General features: G+C 37.8%; 1 protein-coding gene across 3 annotated transcripts in view; it reads left to right on the forward strand.

The window, feature by feature from the left end:
* Window positions 1–5,107, forward strand: part of atcayb (ATCAY kinesin light chain interacting caytaxin b) — a 30,073-nt gene extending 24,966 nt beyond the window's left edge. For all 3 annotated transcript variants that reach the window (XR_007897522.1, XM_051700885.1, XM_051700886.1), the window contains one exon: window positions 3,418–5,107. The gene's annotated coding sequence lies outside the window, so the exon portion shown is untranslated. The remainder of the gene's footprint in view (window positions 1–3,417) is intronic.
* Window positions 5,108–9,778: the final 4,671 nt, after the last annotated feature.

Below are 9,778 nucleotides of genomic sequence, written 5' to 3' on the forward strand. Positions count from 1 at the left end.
GAAAACACACTTGGTTGTGAATAGCCCCTTACTCGTCTGTTTTTCTCACATGTCTGTGAGTGAGAGCATGTGTGCGAAATAAGTTACATTAAAATTTAAATAAAATATTATTAGGATTGTCGATTTAACGCGTTAATTTTGTGCGATTAATGATATGAAAAATAATGCATTAAATAAATTAACACGGTTAATCAAGTTCCGTAATAAGGAATGTTCCTACCTTAGAACCAATTCAAGCTTGATGTACCACCTTGATGTTTTTACAAATCTGCAGCAGTAGGGGGCAGACAGTGCAACTCCAGCTGTACAAGTAAAACCAACCACCAACACCTCGTCAACCCAACAGCACAGCCTTCCACAGATCTAGACAGCTAGACCGAGCACAGCAGGATGCAGGGATCTTGAGATGCGTTTTTCAAATTACGTTTACCTTGGCACAGCATGCAAAAAACAGCTTGTGTAACTAGAAACACTGAAAACTAGTGTGTTCCTCCAAAAGCATCACGAGGACATATGGTAGCACGTTCAAGTCATGTCGCAATAATCATATTGACGAGCACATGAAAGCCACGACTTAAGCCACTTTTAAGCCCCGTTTACACCGCCAGCGACTTTGTGGCTTGGTGTCGCTAGACTCTGCGATCTGTGTCATTAGTGGGCGTTCCTGTTTGTCAGCTGTAACATTATTGGAGGACTGCACGTCTGGCCATAGCTTTTGAAAATATGATCACGGATGAGACCTGATACTGGTAAAATTAAGATATCTTTATAGTTTGACAAGGAATCTGTTCTCTTGTCTCAAAAATGTTACATTCTGCCATGTAGGGTGTTTTATAAAACGTGTTCAGTGCTTTAAATCATTAACAAGATGATCAGTCTATCATGAATGAATGAATCAAACTCACTCGGAATGCCATGCATTAGGTGTGTAATTAATGCCTTATCTACCTATTTTATCATTCAAGTGCGGACACATATAATGATGGGAAATGTAGTTTTGTTGCAAACGCTTGTCGCTGCATAAACCAGCAAAATTAGTTTTATTTTCAGTTTTATCGTTACTCTTCATTAACAGTACACAAAAAAGCATTTTTACTATTCTACATCATTTGTCTGTAACCACATGCATGGATATAATAAAACAATGATGTCTAAAAATGCATGTCTGCTTTGCTCTTCATTTTGTTGCATTGGTGCTAAAAAAAAGGTTTCTGCCTCCGCTACTATGTAAAGAAGATTGTAAAATGTGTTGGTTCTTTACGACTAAAATCACTTGAACGCACATAACATCGTATTTACGATTTCCGACCTCGTAAGCAGGGTCGGTTTAACGCATGGGCTTTCCGGGGCTTAAGCCCCAGGGCCCGCAGCTGCAGGGGGTCCCCGAACTCCGGGGGGAGGGGGCGCTGTGGGACGTCTGACGTAAACACAGAGAGGGTGCGCAACGGCTAAACCCGTCCGTGTAGCATGTGATCATTGAGTGATGACGTTCCGCTTCCTCGTAGGGTTACGTTCAATGAAATGGAAATAAAACAAACAAAATATTTATACTTTAATCCACTTTTTGTATTGACTAAATGATTTACTTGTCTGCTGCCACAATATATGAATATGATGTATTTGAATTATCTGAATTATGATATTTATTTTATATTTATAGTTATTTTAATCATTATATGCTACATTTTGGGGCCTTTCTCAGTAAATATTGATATGCGATTAATTGCGATTAATTCGATTAATCGGCACATCATGTAATTAATTTGATTACAAATTTTAATCGATTGATAGCCCTATATATTATATATTAAATAACTGTAGCCTAAAAAAATAATGTACAAAATATGTATAATAATAATTAATTTTTTCATTAATTACAAACCGAAACCCAAAGTTACACTTGAAAAACTGGCCCGAGTCCAGCCAGTTGGGTCAGGTGCCATCAGGCTTGGGTCGGGTAGCAGACCTGGTGACTAAATTTCCATCACACGCACTGTGTGCGAGACGTAGAGGCACACGGAAAACCTTAGTATACTATGACCTTTCAAATAGCTTCCATATAGATATTTTGTATTGCTTTTTATTACTAATGTAGCTATCTGCTTTTCCTAAAGGGCATTTTGACTGTAGTTACTATGTTACTTTTGGAGTAGCTTCCAAATTAGTTTAAAAGAAGCTTCCCCAGCACTGTCTTTCTCATTCTTTATTTTGTTTTGTTAGCTTTCTGTCTCTCTGTGTTATTGTTTCCCCCACATTCCCACCTATTTGTCTCTCATCCATCCCCCTGATTTATTTTTGAATGCCTCTCTTGTCACGATCTGTACACCGGCCGTATATCACACTGTTCTGAGTAGGATGGGTGGCACTTCACTCGATGCCCCTGTGACTCGTCTGATAAGTGAAGTATGTAGAGATGGTAGAGTCTCCCATTCCACCAATCGAACAGTTGCAAGATAAAAACAAACGCATTGTATTTAAACAGTTAGCTGCTATGATGATGGTGCAGGTTGTGTTGATCTATTACAGTAATCAGAATTAGACTTTTTGCATTACCATAATGAGGATTTGGGGGAAAATCTGCTTAGTTGTCCCAATGCATATAAAGTCTTAAATGGCCTTAAAATGGGCTTAATTTTGTTTACTTGAAATATTAAATTTCTTAATTTTATCTTTAGACTTTGGGGTGAAATATGAGATTTACCAATACAGTAGGAAGTATCTGATATATTTTAACCTTGTAGCTTTACAAGTATTTTTAGAAATATTCTCAAAATGTACATTGAATGTGTGTTATTTTGTATTTTGTGCATGTATAATATATATAACTTCCAGCATGAGTTGTAATGTCTTACAGCCACTTAGAAATATATTATGGATGTTTATAAGAAGACATTGCTTTTGACACTTTACTTAAAGCATACCTATTATATATATATTACAAATATATATAATATATTGTAACTAATGCAGACAGAACTGCTTGTGTTATTATGCATTATACTCTAAGGTATAACAATGAATAGGTAAGCATTGTAATGTATAATTGTGGTTACAATTATTATAAGTTATAACATATTATAAGATGTTTTATCAGACGTTACTAATGCATTATAATGCCTTTATAATGCATTATAAATATGGGCTTCATAGAAAGTGTTACCAATTTTTTTTAATTATTTATTTATTTTTATTTTTTTACTTTTTTTTAAAAAAGTAGTTATTTTTGGTAGTTATCGGTGTGCATGTAAACGCACTCATTAACACATTGAGAGTAAAACAACCAATAAAGTAACTGTGAAAGAAATTAAATAAACTGATTAAAATTAATGCAATCAAAAGAAACCTAAAACTTCTGATGAGAAGTGATAATTATGAATATGCTAATTGTGAATTATGTTTTTCTCGTTTTATTTACAGACTAACCTAATGTCCTGTTTCACCATAATATCAAAGAGACACATCTGTGCATGTCATTTCCCAAAGATGTTTCTTTAAAGAACAATCATGTGGACACCAAAATGGATTTTTCTCAAGAACAATCATCAACAAAAAGTGAAGTTTTTCCATACACACTCACCTTTCGGTCGGGGTCACTTTAAAACTGGATCACAGCTGAATAAGTGAAAAACAACAAACATACTCTTTTTTTCTCAATACTAAGAGGAACATCTGTGAAAACCAAAACATGTTGCATAACACTCATATTTCATTTCTTTGTTGCACAGATGTCAACGTTTTTGCTCGATTTGACAAGTGATTCTTCTTTTTCCAAGCGATCAATTTATATCAGAAGGACGATATGTAATCACAACTGATCCTTGACTTGGCAGTTTAACCTTGCGTATGTGCCAACCAGTTCCACAGATTTTGTCTTTTACATAATGCAGCAGTTTACAGGTTTAAATCAGCATGATATCAAAATCGACCCTACTTCCTTAAGACACGGTCCTCATCATATTGTGCATGATTCGGCAATGTAGAAAAAAAATGAAAGCCACTTTACATAAACCAGTCAATTGCCGATGGATAAAATTAAGTAGCAACTTGCTGTCCATTTTTTTCTCTACATTATGGAAGTAAAATTGGTTGCAAATGCCATTTCATGTTGACTTTTAAACTTATCTGATTTCCTTAGATGTGTATTAGTAAACTGCACTGTACATACAGATCTGAATTTAAAGACACATTTAGAGCGAAAGACTATGGCCTATCGTGTTTGATGTTTGCTGGGGTTTGCTTCTGTAATGTATGTCTTTAACAAGTAACAGGGTCTTTGTTTGGAGTGGAATACTTGCGTACTGCTTACTGCATACTGCATACTGTGCAGTATAGTACGTAAGGCAGTATGCACAGACTAACTTTTTAAACAGAAGTATGTTCTACATTTTTGTCATATAACCCAACCTGATCAAAAGTACTTGACAAAAGAAGTGCATTATTGGATAAAGTGTTCCATGCAGTGTGCTCTGCATATTTCGGCAAATATAGTAGGTAATTTGGGTAATCTATACAGAAATTGTGCACACTGAACACCGTATACATGCTGCATACTGCAGAAATAGTACGTAGTGTGGTAGTATGCCATTCAATCCAAGTGAGCCATTTGAGTTCACTGTAATAATCCATGTACATAAACTGTGTAATTCAGCCCCGCACTAGAAACTCATGGGTGCTTCCAATACAAACTGTCCATTATGACATCACAAGAGGCGGGGCTTGTTATCCCTCCCTTTCTAATGCCTTATGAGCACTCTGTAACACTTAAACGATCACATACTACACAGTGAGTTCTTAAATGTCTCCTATATTTGTCTGCAATCATTAAAAAGGGGTATTGAAAAATCATTACGCACTCCAATGGGAAATAATAGTAAAAATGTGGACTTCTTATTTCTGGCATGGGTCAGAATTCATTGGCTTTATTCTAATATTCATGTGCTCATATTGCATTTTGAGAGGATCATTTCAGCCACATTGTTGTATAATGTACATGATCAAACTGTTTTAAAGTGTATTGTGTGTAGATCTTTCGTATCATTTAATGTGCAATAAGTGAACAAGTTGCTAATATCGATAATGTAATTAATAAAAGAAAAATTTAACTGCACAGCTTTGTGTTTTCCCTTAAAGGTGTTCCAAAAAAACTGCTCCTCTCACACCATTCATTACAATATTAAAGTGATTTAAAAAAAAAAAGATGCAATACTTTTAGTGGCATTTACTTCATTGCAAAAAAATGCCAGTAATTTTAAAGGTAAAAGAATGTAAAAATGCAATGGTAAAAAAAAATGTTAACGGGCAGTAACCTTAACATGGACAGTAAAAAAAGTATTATATTTAACAAGACAATCCATGTAATTTTACGTAAAAATATTGTCAACATTCTGGTTTTTAGATGTATAAAGTATGATTTATCATATAATTAACAGTAAAAATGTAGGGGGGCCTGTGTGGCTCAGCGAGCATTGACACTGACTACCACCCCTGGAGTCGTGAGTTCGAATCCAGGGCGTGCTGAGTGACTCCAGACAGGTCTCCTAAGCAATCAAATTGGCCCAGTTGCTAGGGAGGGTAGAGACACATGGGGTAACCTCCTCGTGGTCGCTATAATGTGGTTCTTGCTCTCGGTGGGGCGCGTGGTGAGTTGTGTGTGGATGCTGCGGAGAATAGCATGGGCCTCCACATGTGCTACGTCTCCACGGTAACACGCTCAACAAGCCACATGATAAGATGCGTGGATTGACGGTCTCAGACGAGGAGGCAACTGAGATTCGTCCTCCGCCACCTGGATTGAGGCGAGTCACTACGCCACCACGAGGACTTAGAGTACATTGGGAATTCCAAATTGGGGAGAAAAAAAAAACTGTAAAAATATATATTATGTTTAACTAGAGCAGGTGTGACGCTCCTGTTCTACCCACTCCATACGGGACTCGAACCGGCGTCTCCGGCATGGGAGATGGGTGCGCTAACAAGGAAGTTCTGCAGCCTCTAGTGTCAGTTGCTAGTGCGCCTCTTGAGGTCAGGAGAGTGAGGTTTATACACATTACACAGCTATCTATCAGCTGGCTCCCGTTACACAGGGTTACTCAACCATGGTTCACCGGATAATTCTCTGCTGGGTCGCGAGATCTTTTCTGTCATGAGTACAAATTACCAGTTAGAAGGATAGAATGCATTAGCTCCATGCATTACTGTACTAGTCTGAATGCAGTTCAATCTCTGGACCTCATAATTTCAGAGCGGCAGTCCCAAGTGTCACATTAACGTGAGTAAAAATAAAACAAAAACCTATTGCAAGGAAACGCAAACTATTGCGAGGAAGCTCAAAAGTATTGAGATGGCACGCAAAACATATTGCAAAGCAATGCAAACTATTGCGAGGGAATGAAAACTATTTCAGAAAAAACTAATTCTGCCCTGTCCTCTAAGGGGCTCCATAGTTTTCCAGACTGATCTCATAGTGAAATCAGAAACAGTAGGTTGAAATTTCGTTAGCTGAAATCAGTCTGTGCTTACCGAAATGCGAAACACTGCCCCCAGTGGCCACAGCGGTAAGTGTTAACTCCGTATGGGCAAGTGTGAGCTCCCTTCTCCGGGTGAAATGTCCACAGAGGGGCGCCAAAAGCGAGTTGTAAAGCGAGATGTTTTCAGCTGTAAAGGCTGTAATACAGTGAGGAAGAATGCATATTTTTATAAACTGAACCCCTAAACCTAAACTTAACCAACAGTGGAGTAAAAATGTAATGTTAGAGGGAAAAATGCATTGGAATTACGCGCGTCATTATGTGAACGCGATCACCGTCTGGTTTCAATGCGAGATCCGATGCAATGCGCTTCCGGTTGCGCCACAAAGGAACACACTGGAGCTGATGCAAAAATGTCTGATAGGAGCTGCCGCTTGTCAGTGAGTCGGCTTAATGTGACCAATCCTAGGATACTCTAACTTTCAGAAACAACATGCCGATTTCCCATTTGATCATGTTGTGTTATCATATCTACAGTATACACTACACATAGTAAAACTGGCACGTGTTTGTTTACTTTCATAAAAGGAAACTGGCAACTCTTTGTGCTACTCCTGCATTTCATAGAATCACTCAAATCAAACTTCAAAGCAACATTTTTCTTTGAAGTATTACTCAGAAGGGATGTGATAGGAATAAGATTGCTCTTTCCAGCTAAAGTTCAGCTCCGCAGAAACAAACCTCTGATAATTGCGAATGACTTTAAGATAAAGGGTCATAATTTGAATACCTCATGAACATTTTCAATGACTGTTGCGATAGAAAAGGAAGTGAAATGTTGCAAATATAACATTGACATTGAGTATACTACCTTTCAAAAGTTTGGACACAACTACTTATTCTTTATTATCATCATTTTCTACATTTTAGAATAATAGTAAAGTCATCAAAACTAGAAAATAACACAAACGGCAGCATAAGGATTAGGTTTTGACCAAAAAACACAGCTTTGTTTTAGCTTTTTCTAAGTAGTTCTTTCAACGAACTTCATAAGGTGCATTCCAGGGAGTTAAAAAATGCATTTAAATAATAATAATAATAATAAATAAATAAATGAATAAATATATAAATAGGCACAATTGATATTTGTCTTAAAAAAGTCATTTCAAGCATTTCAGCATAAGTTTGAGATTTAAGTGTGTCCAAACTTTTGAGTTTGTTGTCTAACTATGTAACCAATAGGCTTGTATTTGTGGTTGTTGCATCAGAAGCATTTGTGCCATGATGAAAAGTCACCCCTATATTCACACCATGCCAAAGATAGCACTGGGTCACGTCCTACCGAGAGTTGGTTATGTATGGAACTTCACCCCACTCTGACTGGGAGAAAAGTTCCCTCTCATTGTGCCAAGTAAACGAGTCAATTAATTGGAAACAATTTGATTAGGATGGTCAAGTATCCGTTAGATGAAACATAAGCGAATACTGTGTGCCCGTCTTGACCATGTGAAACCGTGACTGTGACCGCAACATTTTCATGCAATGATGCTAATGAGATTAACAACCTTTCTATTTGAACTCACAAATTACACGTTCATCAAATTTGCGATGGTCATAAATAATTAAGCCAAAATTGAATAATTCTCACAGTCAACACTCTCATGGACGTTTTGAAACATCAGGTTTAAACATTGTATGATTGTACTTGATGTAGAAATTGAAATATCACCCGTGGGATGCCAGCCAGATGACTGTAGAGTAAAATAGTCCTGAGATCAAATTTAAGGTAGAAATGATGTTAAGGGATCCGTGCAAAGGCCAAACTACACACACCGGTTTTACTGAAGTCATTGAGGAAGACATCAGCATACTGTGCATTCAAGAACACATATTTTGCTTTATGCTTCTATGTCATGTCATGAGGGGCCGTTCACACACAACACATCCTTAAAAGAATAGTTCACCCAAAATTTAAAGTTCTCTCATCATTTACTCACCCTCACGCCATCCCAGATGTGTCTGACTTTCTTTCTTCTGCAGAACACAAATGAAGATTTTTATACGAATATCTCAGCTCTGTAGGTCCATACAATGCAAGTGAATGGGGTCTAAAAATGTTAAGCTCCAAAAAGTACATAAAGTTAGCATAAAAGTAATGCATACAACTCCAGTGGTTTAATCCATGTCTTCTGAAGTGATAGAATCGTTTTGGGTTAGAACAGACCAAAATGTAATTCCTTTTACACTTTAAATCTTGTCACTGCAATCTCTAGGCCCAAAAAAGATTTCAAGCTCGATTATACTTTCTAGTGCTTGACGTATGTCATGGAGACGGCAGATGTCAAGATGTACATTTATATTGTAGAGTTATGTTTTGGACTGTTCTCACCCAAAATTGATTAGATCGCTTCTGAAGACATGCATGATTTAACCACTGGAGATGTATGGATTACTTTTATGCTGCTTTTTGGAGCTTCAAAGTTTTAGACCCCATTCACTTGCATTGTATGGACCTATAGAGCTAAGATATTCTTCTGCTGAAGAAAGAAAGTCAGACACATCTGGGATGGCATGAGGGTGAGTAAATGCTAAGATAATTTTCATTTTTGGCTGAACTATTCCTTTAAGACGTGGTCACATTTACGGTAGGCCTACATGTCCACAGGCGCATGCTTAGCGAACCGAAGAGGGCATTTTCCTTTCCTTCCAATGGGAGTTGAGCGCCACACTCGCGAGGTGGATTCTCATTGGAATTAATTGAAGCAGTGGACAAGTACCGATACCTTTGCATGGCAAAATTCTGCGGGCGAAGACAGCGTGGGCAGACATTGAGCACGTGTGAAACCAGCAAAAAAACTAATTGAGAATTCGCCTGTCAAAAGGCGTGGTCACATTTACCTTCGCACGGCGAATTTCTTCCAGTGGCGTAGAATTCCCTCGGCGGATTTAGTGAAATGTAAAGTGAACTTTGACAGGCGAATTCACCACGTTGACCAGTAGGAAGCTGCAGTGACCTCAGTGTGGGCGGTGCTTCATACACAGCTATGCTATGGTGAAGCATATAATTTTAGCGGCGAGTTTGTTTTTAACTTCACTCTCACAGAGTATAAAGTGCAGCATTAAAAAGAGCCTGCTTGGCAATTCCTTTTTTGCTGGTTTCAAACACGCTCAACATCCGCCCATATCGCTGTGGAACGGTAAATGTGACCGCGCTTAGAGTTGAACAAACTTGAACTCCACGCGAAAGGAGAAGGATATACAGTAGCTGCAGGCAGAGCTCCAAAAAGGGGTAGGAGCTCAAAACCACCAGA

This window comes from Myxocyprinus asiaticus, chromosome 6 (assembly GCF_019703515.2).
Source record: "Myxocyprinus asiaticus isolate MX2 ecotype Aquarium Trade chromosome 6, UBuf_Myxa_2, whole genome shotgun sequence".
Lineage (NCBI taxonomy): Eukaryota > Metazoa > Chordata > Actinopteri > Cypriniformes > Catostomidae > Myxocyprinus > Myxocyprinus asiaticus.